The 13689-nt window shown below is 33.9% G+C and overlaps 1 long non-coding RNA gene across 1 annotated transcript; it reads right to left on the bottom strand.

Annotated features, from left to right (window-relative positions):
* Nucleotides 1-3097: 3097 nt before the first annotated feature.
* LOC145823539 (uncharacterized) lies at nt 3098-5994 on the bottom strand. Its single transcript, XR_014365823.1, has 2 exons — nt 5751-5994; nt 3098-3351 (listed from the first exon to the last, which is right to left on the bottom strand). It is a non-coding gene; the product is annotated as an uncharacterized LOC145823539 (long non-coding RNA).
* Nucleotides 5995-13689: the final 7695 nt, after the last annotated feature.

The raw sequence follows: 13689 nt of genomic DNA, 5'->3' as shown, positions 1-13689 counted from the left end.
GATATGGCCAAAAATAAGTTAAGAACTGACTTTCAGCTTTTTTAGTTCTTCCCAAAAAAGCCCGACGTGGCAAACAAACTTTGAAAAAGTTGACTCACATTCAAATATTCCTTTAAAACTTTCTTTACGTGCATTTTGTCTTGTCACCTCATTAAAAGTATTGTGGGAGAAAGAAATTGTGTGGATGTATATGGCCTTTGACACAGATATGTTGAAAAAGATTTCATGTAATAGACCTCATTTGATTAAAAGACAAAGTTTATTTTAATTTAAAATAATTTAAAGATGAGAGGGAAGATTAGAATAAAATATAGGAGACAATACATCTCACAAGTGACTTGCACCCCATATATATTTGTAATTTTTTTTTTCACTGTCTCACTGCGTTGTAATTCTCCCTATATATAATATGAAGTTTTTGAACTAATTTGTATCAAATTATCAAAAAAAAATAAAGGAAAATTTACCCATAAATCCTTTATGGGGGAATATTGATCCATTTAGTCCTAAAAGTTTTCTTATGAACAAATTAGTCCTTTTTGTTTTGAAAAGTTATATTTATTTGATTTGGTACCATTTAACTTTAAGTGAATGCCTTTTTATGATTCATTTTTTCTAATTTTCTAATTCATTTTTAGGATAAGAATGGAAATGTGAGGTGTGGAAGATTCTTTTTGAAGGGATTGTTGGCTGAAGTGTTGGTTGTCGAGTGTGAAAATCTACATTTCTGCAGTGTGATTTTTTGGTGTTATATTCTAGTGAAACATTAGAGTGCTACGTTTAGAAAAATGATATTAGGGAGTTTTTGTGTATTACATTGATTGGAGTACTACGTTTGAAAAAAAAATACACTTAAGGAGTTTTTTAGAATGTTACGTTGTTATATTTGGAAAAAGCACACTAACAAATTTTTTAATGTGTTACGTTTGGCAAAAGTACACTAAGGAGTTTTTGTGTGTTACATTTGAAAAAAATACACTAAGAAATTTTTTTAGAATGTTATATCATTACGTTTGAGAAAAGTATATTAAGAAATTTTTTAGTGTTACATTAATTGGAGTGTTATGTTTGGGAAAAGTGCATTAAGGAGTTTTTTTAGTTTGTTACATTGGAGTGTTATGTTTGGATAAAAAGTTTTCATGTGTTACATTGATTGAAGTGTTACGGTTGGAAAAGCACACTAGGAATTTTTTAGTATGTTATATTGGAACGTTATGTTTTTGGAGTGTTACATTGGAGGTTACGTTTGAAAAAAAATACACTAGGAAATTTTCTTGAAGTATTACATTTAGTAATTTCAACATTACGAGGAAATTCACATTTTGGCCATTTATGTAATTTACACTAGAATGAGACTTTTAGGTACATAAGAAAAAATGAAAGATCAAACAGTTCATAAAATCACTATTTAAGATTTATTGGTGTTTCACCCTTTTTAATAATTATTCAAATTAAAAATTGATAAAACTCAATAATAATCTAAAGATATGTAACTTTCTATCTAAAGCAATGTTATATAAATTAATAAATTTTATAATGTTTTTATTCATATTCAATAAAAAATTATTATTATTTTTTATTGAATGACATATCAATTAATAAAAAAAATAAATTGTAAAATATATCACGTATAAATCTCTTTCCCAGCCATAGTTAAAGGGCATTCCTAACCATGGTTATTTTTTGTTTTATACTATACTATATAAAAAAATTTCTTATCCATGGTTAGGTTAAAGTCATGGGCACAAAGGGGGGGTCCTCCAGCATTAGGTCCCAGTGTCTTGGCACAACTCCGCAGAATTTGGGAGCTCAACCCCATCATACTAGTAAAATTTTAGAAATAACAATTACAAAATTAGTAAGATATTTTATAAATATTAATAATTAAATTTATAAATTATCTTATGAATATGTAAAAAAATTCAAAATTACACTGGAGAGTAATTATCCCTAATTTATAATTCTTAATTATTCTCATGTAATGATATATAAATAAAAATTTTAGACAAAATTTAATACACAAATATATAATTATATATATATATATATATCATAATTTCTTCACTTTTAGTCTAAATACCTATCATTGTCTTTTCATTATTTTAAAAAAGTTATTGAATTTATTTTCTGTTTGAAAGTTATTTTCCATTATTCTTTTCAAAAATGTTTTGGAGCTTTAATTTGTGACCAATAAATCAAGAGGGAGGGGATGTTGGCGGTGATGACTGATAAATCCTACATGTTGAACTTATGATCTATTTGGTCCCAATTGTTTTCTAAATGTTCTGTTTGGTCCTTCTATTTGTGAAAGGACGCTTTTGCCATTTAAGTTGGTTGTTTGTGGTCTTGTCTTTTATGATCTAAGGGAATTCACATGAATGAAGTCACATGCCACATAATTGGCTGCCATATTATGAAGAAGTGTACTAAGGGCGTTTTGTGTTTTACACTTGAGAGCTGGCGCGTGTCACGTCAATGTGGTGCCATACTACACTGAAACACACTAAGGGTTTCTACTAAGTAATGGTAAGTGAGTTGATTGCCACGTGACACACAACCCGTCGAACAAAACCCATACCCGTTACCCAGGACCCACAAATGACAACCACATACGCACCTTTTTTTCATAGTTGACGTTCCGTAATTTCGAAAACCCTAAAATCTCGTATTTCCAAGATTTGAAAATTTGATTGGGCATAGATACCGTTCGAGATTAGGGGGTTTTGATGGTCTACTAGTTTGTGTGTTTGTGGTGTGACGTTGTACCTTTGATTTTTTGCCAACGCTGCTGCATTTCAGAGGCTTGGTCGATGGCAGAAAGCCTGGTAATCAACAATCGGTGGTCTCGTTGGTGGGCTTGAGGAATGGCAAAAAAAAAGGTATGTTTGTTGAGTTTGTATGGGTACTATTTGTGTGTATGCATCATGTGTGTGACCTTGAGTTTTCCGTTATTTGTTTGTGTGTTTGATTTCCTCCGTATAAGTCGTATGATTTGCCAATATTTGCAGTCACAACTGTGTCATTTGTTACGTAGTTTGTGTCACGCCTCGTATTTTATCACTCGGATAAGATTACCAATATTCATTAATTAAGTCTATTTACAAATAACATTTCATCATTGGATGAAATGATGAATAATTAAATATACATATTCCCTCTCGTTATACAACAATGACATTTACATACAAATAAAAGGAATGCCCTAAGGCTTACAATAAAAGAGGGGATACTACTCTTTACAAAAAAATAGCACTCAGCCAAACAACAAATAAAGTAGTACAATCCATCACTACATTATACTTATGAAATGGTAAAACCCATTGTTTGATCTTCAAATTCAAAAAACATTCCCTGTACACATGTACAGGCACGGGATTAGCAAAACTCACCGAGCAATCTCATATTAAAACATTAAAAGATATGCGCATACAAAGATACTCATACATATTTGTGAAATCATATCATGTCAAAATCATAAGGTTTTATCACATAATCTCTTAAATCCAATTTATTTAATTAACCACAACCAGTTAACTTAAATAAATAAACATGCTTCAATAGTAACATGACATCCTTTTTAATCCATTCAATTATTTCATTATCAATTGAATCAAATAATTAAACAATTCATCAAATCCATTTTATACAGTCTTATGAGATGAATGTATATGCCATGCTATGTCCTTTTTGAAGATAAATCACATTTTCATCCTTTGAAAACCATCATGCTCAATGATGTCATGCAATTTCAATTGTTCAAAACTCAACAATTTATTTCAAGGGCGTTAAATACGTCTCTGGTAATCCTTAGGCTGGTGTCTGCAAATAGACTATACGAGTACTACCAAAATGTCATTTTTACCGGTATTAACCGGAAGGCTGGACATCTATCCGCGCGAATTTTTCGGCACCCCGGACCCGCAGGCCAACTTATTCAATAACATCTACACCACCTATCAAGACTTACCAACATATTTACCCCAAAATCATTTCATGAAAACTTATTTCTCAACATTCTTTTCTCAATGCAAGTTTTCAAATCAACCTTCAAAGTCTAATGTAATGAAATGAAATGATATGCCAATTTCACAAGATAAACATAAATACATTTATTCCAATTCATTATCTAAAGAATAATATAATTTCCTCTATCAGACTTGCATATCCATAGGCCACTAAGACCAACCTTATTCCATTTTCCTTCAATTCTTTTCAAGTTCATATATGCTACTCAATTCTTGAGTTAAATTCATTATCTTTCAACAACCAAAATAAGACTACAACTCAGTGATTTTCTAATCATGTAGAACTTACATAAACACTTCAAACCTACCATTTTACGAATATTTCGTCCGAAGGAATCAGCACCCATTTATATATAAAATTTCGGGTCTTTCACCTAGGACACTCCGGCCAACTTGCTTTAAATGGAGTCCATCCTCTTTCTCCTTCCAAACAAATATACATATTCAATGTATTTATAAACATAATCACATATCCCCTTTCTCCTCCCAAACAAATATATATATACAATGTATTTATAAACATAATTACATATGGAATATATCCCATTTCTCCTCCCAAACAAATATACACATGCAATGTATTTATAAACATAATCACATATGGAGTACATCCCCTTCTCCTCCCAATAAACGTACATATACAATGTATTTATAACATGGTCATATTCAATGACACCAACAATGGATTAGCATTAAATCGCCTAACCCTTATGTAATTTCTACAACAAGCATAGCTATCCTCCACCGATAGCCCAAAACAAATATTTCTAAACAGATATTTAAACAATTAAATTCCATAAAAAAATTTCGATAAATACAATCGATTCTGCATCTCATCAAATATGAACAACTACACTAGTTTTCATATTACAATCACGTCCGGTAACCTCTCAAGGTCCATTTCTAACCATGTCGGTTCTATTCCAACATATACATTAAGCAAAATAATACTGTTAATGCCCAAGAAAATATCACTTCCTTTTCATACTCATTCTCCAAGCATTATTCAACTATGACATCCTATTTTGATCAAAAACCCTCAAAATTAAATGTAATTCCTTTGTTTTCTTTAAAAATGCTCTTTTAGTCACAAACCGGTAAAAATTTCAAAACCAATCGAATTGAAGTCTGTTTTTGTTCAAATTTAAAATATAGCTCTTTCATAACCTTACAAACATATTCCAAGTTTAATATTTTGCAATTTGGGCATCAACTCTTTATTTTTCTCAAAATTTCCCTTTTAAGAAAATAAATCACGAGTTTTAAAAAAATCTAATTAATTTTTATGCAACTCTCAACTCCATATAATCAAGTAAAAGTGCATAAAAAAGTGTAGGAAAATCCCTACTTAACAATTTACACAATATTCCTCAATGTCAATTTATTTTTCTCAAAAATAAATTTCAAAACCCAAGAATGAGATAAATATTTCAACATTAATTTCTCAAAATAAATCATCTAATCATAATATGATGTAGATACAATCCATACAACTATTAAATTCTATTTTCGGATTTCTTTTTACAAAATTAACAACACAAAATGATTTTTCCAAAATCAATCTCAAAATACTAACATTCTTAACATTTTAACATAATTTTTCTTCCAAAAATTACCAAACAAAAATCTGAAAATATATCTATATGCAATACCTCTGTTAGTGATATATTTTCTCAAAATAATCCTAACATAGCTTTAATGTAAAAATATGAAGAAAGTCCCTACCTCAAATAATGAAGAAAAGCAGATCTAGAAGACAAACATCGCCCGATCATGAATTCGAGATCACCATTGCGAAGATCACGACGAGCTCTCTGACTTTCATTAACAATACTTTTGCAAAATCTCACTCTAATGACTCTCGCTCTAAGCTCAAAGATTGAGCATTAATGGAGGGGGAAAAATAGTGAGAGAGACAGAGAGGGAGAGAGACGTTGTAAAAGAGAGGGAGAGAGAGAGAGCACTAAGCTCCCTGTCAATTCCAACCAAAACAAAAGAAAAGAAAAGCTCAGGAAAAGAAATGATGGCAAGGAGACAAAAGGGGGGCCCACCCACATGGGTTTGTTTCTCAAAAAATTTGGTTTCTCCAAAAATAAAATTTTTGTAATAATACCTCAAAATTTTATAATATAAATTATAAAATGATATAATTTTTCTCTCCACAAAATATAATATTTTGCTCACTACGAAATATGCACACTTTTATTCTTTATAAAATATATACTTTTTCGTCATATGGTACACATCATAAAATCAACTATCAAATATTTATTATAACTCCTATATAATAAATAATAACAACTTCCAAGGTGGTTACTACCAATCACATAATTAAAAAGGACTAAACAGTTAAATATAAGTTATTAAACAAACTCCATTTAAATTAAATCTAAGTCATGGGTCTTGAATTAAATTCTCACCCATAAGCCAAGCATGACCTAATTATATACCAAAATAGACCCAACAAATCTATCTCAAATCATGGTCCAAACACCCAAAACTCACTTTCAAATTCTGCTATACACTAGACCGAACACCGATCAGTCTGCAAATTTTCATAAAATAAATACTCATTAATAAATTCTGAAATTTTTACCCAACATGCTAGACTCGTATGTGAACAACATATAAAAATTTCATAATTTTTTTTGAGATCGGAAACTATTTTAAAAAAATACAAAACCGAACTATTTTTGCACAGAATTTACATAACAGTCAAATCTGAAAATTTGCTCAATTAAATTATGCATTGGTTATTTTAAAATAAAAAAAAAAATTCTGGATTATTACAGTTTGAGTATTGGATGTGCTGTGGGGTAGCTTTTAGATTGATTTGGGATTGTGTGGCTATGGTGAGGGATGCTGTGTTGATGGTGTGTTGGGCTGGTTGTGTAAGTTGGTGGGTCGTGTATGTATGTGCCTAGCATGGAAGAGTTAATTTGGTGTAATGCAACAGTGGGCTATTGGTGATGCGATGGTGGGGGTAGTGATGTTTTTGTTAAGGAATGAGGAATATGGTTATCTGTGTTAGTTGGTGTAGTCTGTGTTGTCGTATGGGTGGATGCATTGTTTGGATTGGTAAATGGGTATGGGACGGTGTGGGGCGTAGTTTGAAGAATTTTATTGAAATGTGACGTAGGGGTGAAGGTAATTTCACAAGGTGTGTCGGTGTGTAGTAGGTTGTTGGGTGGTCTGTATAAAGGGTTCGACCATGGTAAAGGCACGTGTAGGTCGTGGTAGGGTGGTTGGATGTGCTGTGGCGAATATGGGTATGGCAGAGTGATGTAATGTTGTGAGAATGGTGCTGTGTTTGTTTGGATTTTGCGTATGGAGAGGAATGTGGTTATTTGTTGCATGCATGTTTGCTATGTGGTGGTGTGTTATAGTATTTGGGTTTGATTTTGCTCGTGATATGTTGTGTTTTGTGGATCGCAGGTTGTGGGAGGTCAACTAGTCTGTGGACAAGTTCAAACGAATGGAAACGGCTAGAAGAGGCAAGTGGTAAGAAGTCAGACAATCTTGAAATTAGAATGCAGGGCTGTATCTTGTTCAAACAAGCTAAAGTCGAAAGAAATGCGGTGGCCCGAAATGTGTCAAAACCGTTAAACAGTCCCGAACGGCAACCACACAGGAGGCTAAATTTTCGTTCGAACATTACGGGTATAGTTAAACTTGTCAGTTCTTTGAGTTTAAGGGCGGAACATTTGAAGCATTTGAAAAGGACACCGTTCTGGATTATGGTTGAGGTAATACATATGAACGATTTAGACCACAAGGAGTTTAGAAAGTGTGACGGCCTGGTATGCAAAATTATTATGGCATACAGTGAACGAGATTATGCGTTCAACATTGGAAGGTCCATCGTCAAACTGGGAAGTAGCGACATAAGGTTGATATTTGGTTTATAGTGCGGGAAGAGACGGCTTGATTTGTGGCCAAGACAAAGGCCAGTGTTAGACTTCATTCAGTGTGGATATCGTGACACATCTCATGTAATGTCGAAGTTGGTAAAGACATTGTTCATGGAGGTTATGGCTGGGAGAACACGACAAGATGAAGAGGATACAGCGAAGTTGTTAGCCTTGTACATATGTGGCAAACTTTTTTTCTCAAATTCTGGGAGACAATAAGTTGGGCATTCGTGAGGTACATTAATGACTTGCATACCGTTAGGATGTATGACTAAACAGGTGCAATATTGGCCTCACTGATGGATTCAATCAAAGAGTTCCATTGCACCCCAGGTAAAGTTACTAGATGCATGGTTGCTTTACTGGTATGTTCACTCTTATTTGTTAAATTTTGTGTAGTGTGAATTATTTTGATAAAGTGACAGACTTCTTTTAATGTGTCTTGTTTATAACGCAGTACTGGCTATGTGAACATTCAAACATAGTTGAGCCTCAGATTGAAAACATGTTTCCAAGATTCCTAAAATAGGACATTTGGATGTTGTTAAACAAAACTCAAGGGGTGGATTTTGCTGGCCCTGTCAATTTTCAAGTACTAGTTATGTGTTTATAAATATGACAAGTCACGCGACATTTGTCCGGTTGTTGTAAATTGCATACCACAGTCATGAAACACGTAGTGTGTTTGAATTGTGCAAGTGAAGGTCGATCGTTTGAGATTGTTTGAGCATGAACGGGAAGTAATGGGATCAAATGTAGAATTGTTGGAGCAAGATGTGATGAATGCTATCGGCAATCATGTGTATGATGATGGTGGGGAGAATTATTTTGTTGAAGAGGAGGATAGACGAATTCCAACGACAGTCAGTGCCGGTCAGGTGACGAACATTGCAGGGTCATTTGTCGGCAAACGTGAGGAGCATGCAAGGGGATTGGTGCATCGAGTACTAGAGAGTGTTGGTGGGATTGGCAAGGATGGGGTGCGTGGTCCAGTACATGAAATCAGATGTGACAACCTGGGTGATAATAAATTGAAAGATGCACTGAATGCCATGGCAACGCTGGAGGTGCAGAACAAAGCGAAAGACGATATAATAGCATTGCTTGAACGAGAAGCTGGTAGGTTGAAGAGTAAAATGGAGATGCAAGTGGTGAACATAGTTGGGGGGTTTGGTTGTGTATTGAAAATGAAAGACAACGAGCTGGATAAGTTGAAAAAAAAGAACGTAGAGTTGAAGAGAGCAGTTGTAGTACTTGAAGACCAACTTGAGGATCGAGATGTCCATATTGTCAAGCAAGCTTACCAAACAAATCTAGAGGGAGAGGACATATGACTGGAGTGGGTCTGAGTTTGGTGGGGTGGTGCTATGTAACGTGCCACCATTACAGGCAGTTGACGCGCAGGAACGCATTGATGATGTTAGTGTTGGTCAAACGGGCACAGAGTACATGCCGATTCAGGTTGACGGGGCGCAAGACATTAGCCTGTCTAATCCTGAAGTAGAAGTTGTACCATATGTGGATGAAAATGCACATGGGATAGGCATGCAGAGTTCATTTGTGCGCAACATTAAGAACAAAGTGAGAAAAGAGCGAAAATTGCCAGAATTTTTGTACCCACTGGTGGTAGGACATGGCGAGAGGGCGGGTACGAAGGCTGCCAATGTGGAACTGGGCACGAATTGTGTAAAATATGATGTTATTGATGTGGATTCAGTTGTTTTACCTGAAAAGAGGTGGTCGGGGTTCGATATAAATAACCAATTTGAGGTGTGAAAGATGATGTCAGTGGATAAGAAGGCTAGGATCAAACAAGTGTATGACCGGCACGGCGATGGGTATGTAATGGCTTGTAATTATTTTTTTTTTAGTTTATTTTTTCCTGGTTTTTGTTTTCTGGTGGACAGTGACAAATGCTATTAATGGTTTTTTGGACAGGGCAGTAATATGGGGAGATACGACAAGCTGTGTGGCTGTGTACTTCACAAATGTCAAAAATCTTATCTGACAGAGTTCTATCCATGGCAATGTGAGACACGCAAACCAATTAATGTTTAACTGTCGTGTATGAGTTTGTTTGTTTATACTACGTAGGGGAGATGTGCCACTGGTTTATGGTGCTAACATATTTTGGAAATTGGTTTATGGAAAATGTTAGGTGATTGATGTGTATATCGAGTTGTTGAAAACCGAGCAGGTGAGGATGTTTGATGGTGATGATTCGACGGATAAATCATATTTCTTCCGCAGTATTTGCCTAGTGGGTGTTAGTTGTAGGTGTTTGTTGTTCAATTGTGTTGAACATTGATATGACATTATTTTAATGTGAGGCATGTGCAGGATATGGTGAGGAACCAAGACATCCGTGCGATGGAGAAATATATCTGGGTGAACATTTTTGCAGGAAGTGAGTGCCGATACATACATTTCCCAATGTGTCATATTGGCTACTGCACACTTGTGGTCTATGATATGAAAGATGGTACATGGAAGCATTTCAATCCAATACAGCAATGTTCGGAGAGGGTAGACGTACACTACACTGAAACTAACATGTTGGTAATTTGTAGAATAATGTGGTTTGTTTTTTTTTTTTTTTTTGCTAGTTAGATGTCTGTGGTGAGGGTTTTATGTGTTTTGTTATTGGTGTTTTTGTGTGTATATTGCAGAAGGAACGAGTGTCAAAACGTTATGAAGCAGTCGCTTCATGCATTTGGGTTGGATGAGCAAAGTATCGAGGCAAATTTCAGCCACCCCCTGGAGTCTGTAGTCAAGTGTCCACAGCAAAAATCGGATACGTAAGTGGCTATGTGGTTTATATCGTATGAGACTTGTAACATTTGTTGAGTCAAACACGCGTATACTCATTTATTAATATGAGGTGTTTTTTTTGCATGCAGGCTTGATTATGGTGTAATCGTGTGCACGTTGATGCGTCAGTATGTGTACCGGTGTGACGTGGCGTGGTCACTCCAATTGCAGCATGTTGCGTGCGTACATGGTGAAGTTTCTCATTAATGATCCGTTGCAAGGATAAAAGGCTTAGTCATGGCTACTAACAATGTGTTTACAACATTTTCCAATTTTGGTCTAGAACATAGCCCCACAAAACTCGTAATTTAATTTTTTTTTTTTGTGCATTCAGATATTTTTACCCATTTGATGTTTGTTTTTGAAACCATATATCCAATTGTTTTGAATGGTAATTTACACATTTTGATATGGAAATGTTGCTCCCAACATACATTATTGAATTTGTGGACGTCGTTGTGGGAAGTTTGCTGCACGATGTGGAAATAATAAGTTTTGTTCCCAATTGTAATGTTGTGTGTTTGTGTGGTGGCATTATAGGTATAATACAGTTCAGGTATGCAAAATGAAATCACATTGTGTCCACATAAAATGTCAAAATGAAACACTGAAGATGTGTATTTGAAACTTATGTCAGTGATATGTTTTGTTTTTCGTAAATGTATTAGCGGAGTTACGTGTTGTGGTGTTGGGAACGAATGTTGTGTGTGTCATAGTAATGTTGATTCCAAATGTGGGTGGAGTGTGGATGGAATGTGTTGCAGGGATACAAATGTTGGTGGTGTGGAGTTTTTGAGTGACGCGTGTGTTTGTTGATTGTGTGGCATAGACTGGGTGGTTATGTAAAATGCCGGTGCTGGATTAGTAATGTAAAACAATCTGAAATACACACATCGTGGTATTTTGCCTGGCAAAAAAATAATATTATGGTCGAATTGAAACATGAATGCGGATGAAATAAACTAAAAATTGTTCACGGCACGATACTAGTATCCGACCGTGCATCGTTCAATGCAGTTTGTGGCACAGCCACTTATTACGATTTAAAATTTAAGAAAGCTTAAAATATAGTTTCAGCAATTACTGAATCCAAAATGGAAGTTATATTGGTTCCTTGCAGGTCTTCCTATTATGGTTACCCATGTGTTGGCAATGACCGCATCGAATTTATTGCACTTGTTTTCTCTTAGATAGCATACGTTTTTTCTTGGGTCACCCTGGTGGTCTTTTGACGGCCGATGGTTATATGACAAAATCTTCAACAATGAATGGTGGTTTCTCAACCGTCGGGATGGGGATTATGTTGTGTGCGTACGAATTCTAGCACTCTGCCACGTGGTAATACAGGGCGACTAAATCGTAGAGGTCAAGACCACTGTTACGAATGGCCACAACTGCATGAGCGCATGGGAAACCCTTGATTTGCCACTAGAAACAAGAACATGTACGCCTCCCCACGTCAACCATGACAGACGGAAAGGAGTGAACCTCATAAACCTATTCGTTTGATTGGCTTACAAGCCACGATCTACCTTTGTTATATGCTTTAATCAACCGATCTTCCATGTTCGGACAGACAACCCTAGGCCACGCTTGTGTGTTGCGACGACGTATTATTTCAATTAATAATTCATACAGTTTTATTATTGTATAGGTGAACAGTTAAAAATTTTACTTTTTCAATTAATTCTGTTAAATAAAAAATTCTAATATGGAAGTATTTATAATTTTCCAAATTACGGGAACAATTCATATTTTAAGCAAATCTCAAGAGCTGTATTTGTAATTTACCCAAAAAAAATTTTGTAGAGAAATTACCTATCAGTTTCCTATCAAAACAAATATTGTAGAATAATAATAAAAAATTATAATTATAATTATTAACGTATATAAAATTTATTGCTTATCTGTAATTTTTTTAAAAAATTTATACTAATTTGAAATTCCCCAACTTTTATTTATGTACCATTACTCACATTAGTCATTAGAAACCAACAAAGTAATGTGTCACCCAAAAAAAAAAAAAAAAACGCTAACATGTATTTAATGGGAATGCTTTCCCTCTATGCTCTTATCTAGGGGTGTTTATGGTTCAATTATGACTGGAGAACCTCTAATCTTTCATCCGCTCGTCAAATTAGAGAATTAAAAAAAATTAATTTGCATCTGTACATTGGATTGGCGGATGGACGCGAATCGATTTGGCAGTTTAAACTTTTATAAACTTTGAACAAAATACAACAATTTGTTAATATATATATATTTTTTATAACAATCCAACTCAATATAACTAAAAGATTATCAAGTATATTGTCAAATACCAATAATAAATACATATAAGAATATTATGTATTATCAAAATTATTTCATTACTTTTTTTTTGTTCAAAAACTATTTAATATGATTTTTTTTTTAAAACAACAAAATTAAGTCTTATATTTTTCATACAAAAATACCAAATATCAGCAGTTGTTATTTGATAAAAGGATTTCGAAATTAAAAATAAATTGAAAACACAATAGAATATCAAAAAAAAAAATCAATTAAAAATATAAACAGAATATCTAGGGATGCTCGCGGTTTGGTTTTTCGGTTACTGCCAAAGAAATCTCAAATCTGCCATCTATGATACCCTAAATATTTAATTAATACCACAACCCACCGCGATTATTAATAAGAATAATAATAATAATCTGTAAAGTAAAATAAAATATTTAATTTTATGATGATAGGCGATGAAGTGTAATTTAATTTACATTAGGAACACTGAAGAATTAAGCGCCAAAACAAAAATAAATAAATAGATAAAAAAAAAAGAAAAAGAAAATTAGTGATCCAATTTCCTTAGTAGGCCCAAGCAATGCCCTTAGTAGTGTTGGCCCAAGTAGCAATCTATACTTGTCTTGAAGATTCAAATCTATATTTAAGATTCAAATCTATTA

This window comes from Camellia sinensis, chromosome 4 (genome assembly GCF_055761805.1).
Source record: "Camellia sinensis isolate YWXY chromosome 4, ASM5576180v1, whole genome shotgun sequence".
In the NCBI taxonomy this organism is placed as follows: domain Eukaryota; kingdom Viridiplantae; phylum Streptophyta; class Magnoliopsida; order Ericales; family Theaceae; genus Camellia; species Camellia sinensis.
This window is presented reverse-complemented; position numbering and strand designations above follow the sequence as displayed.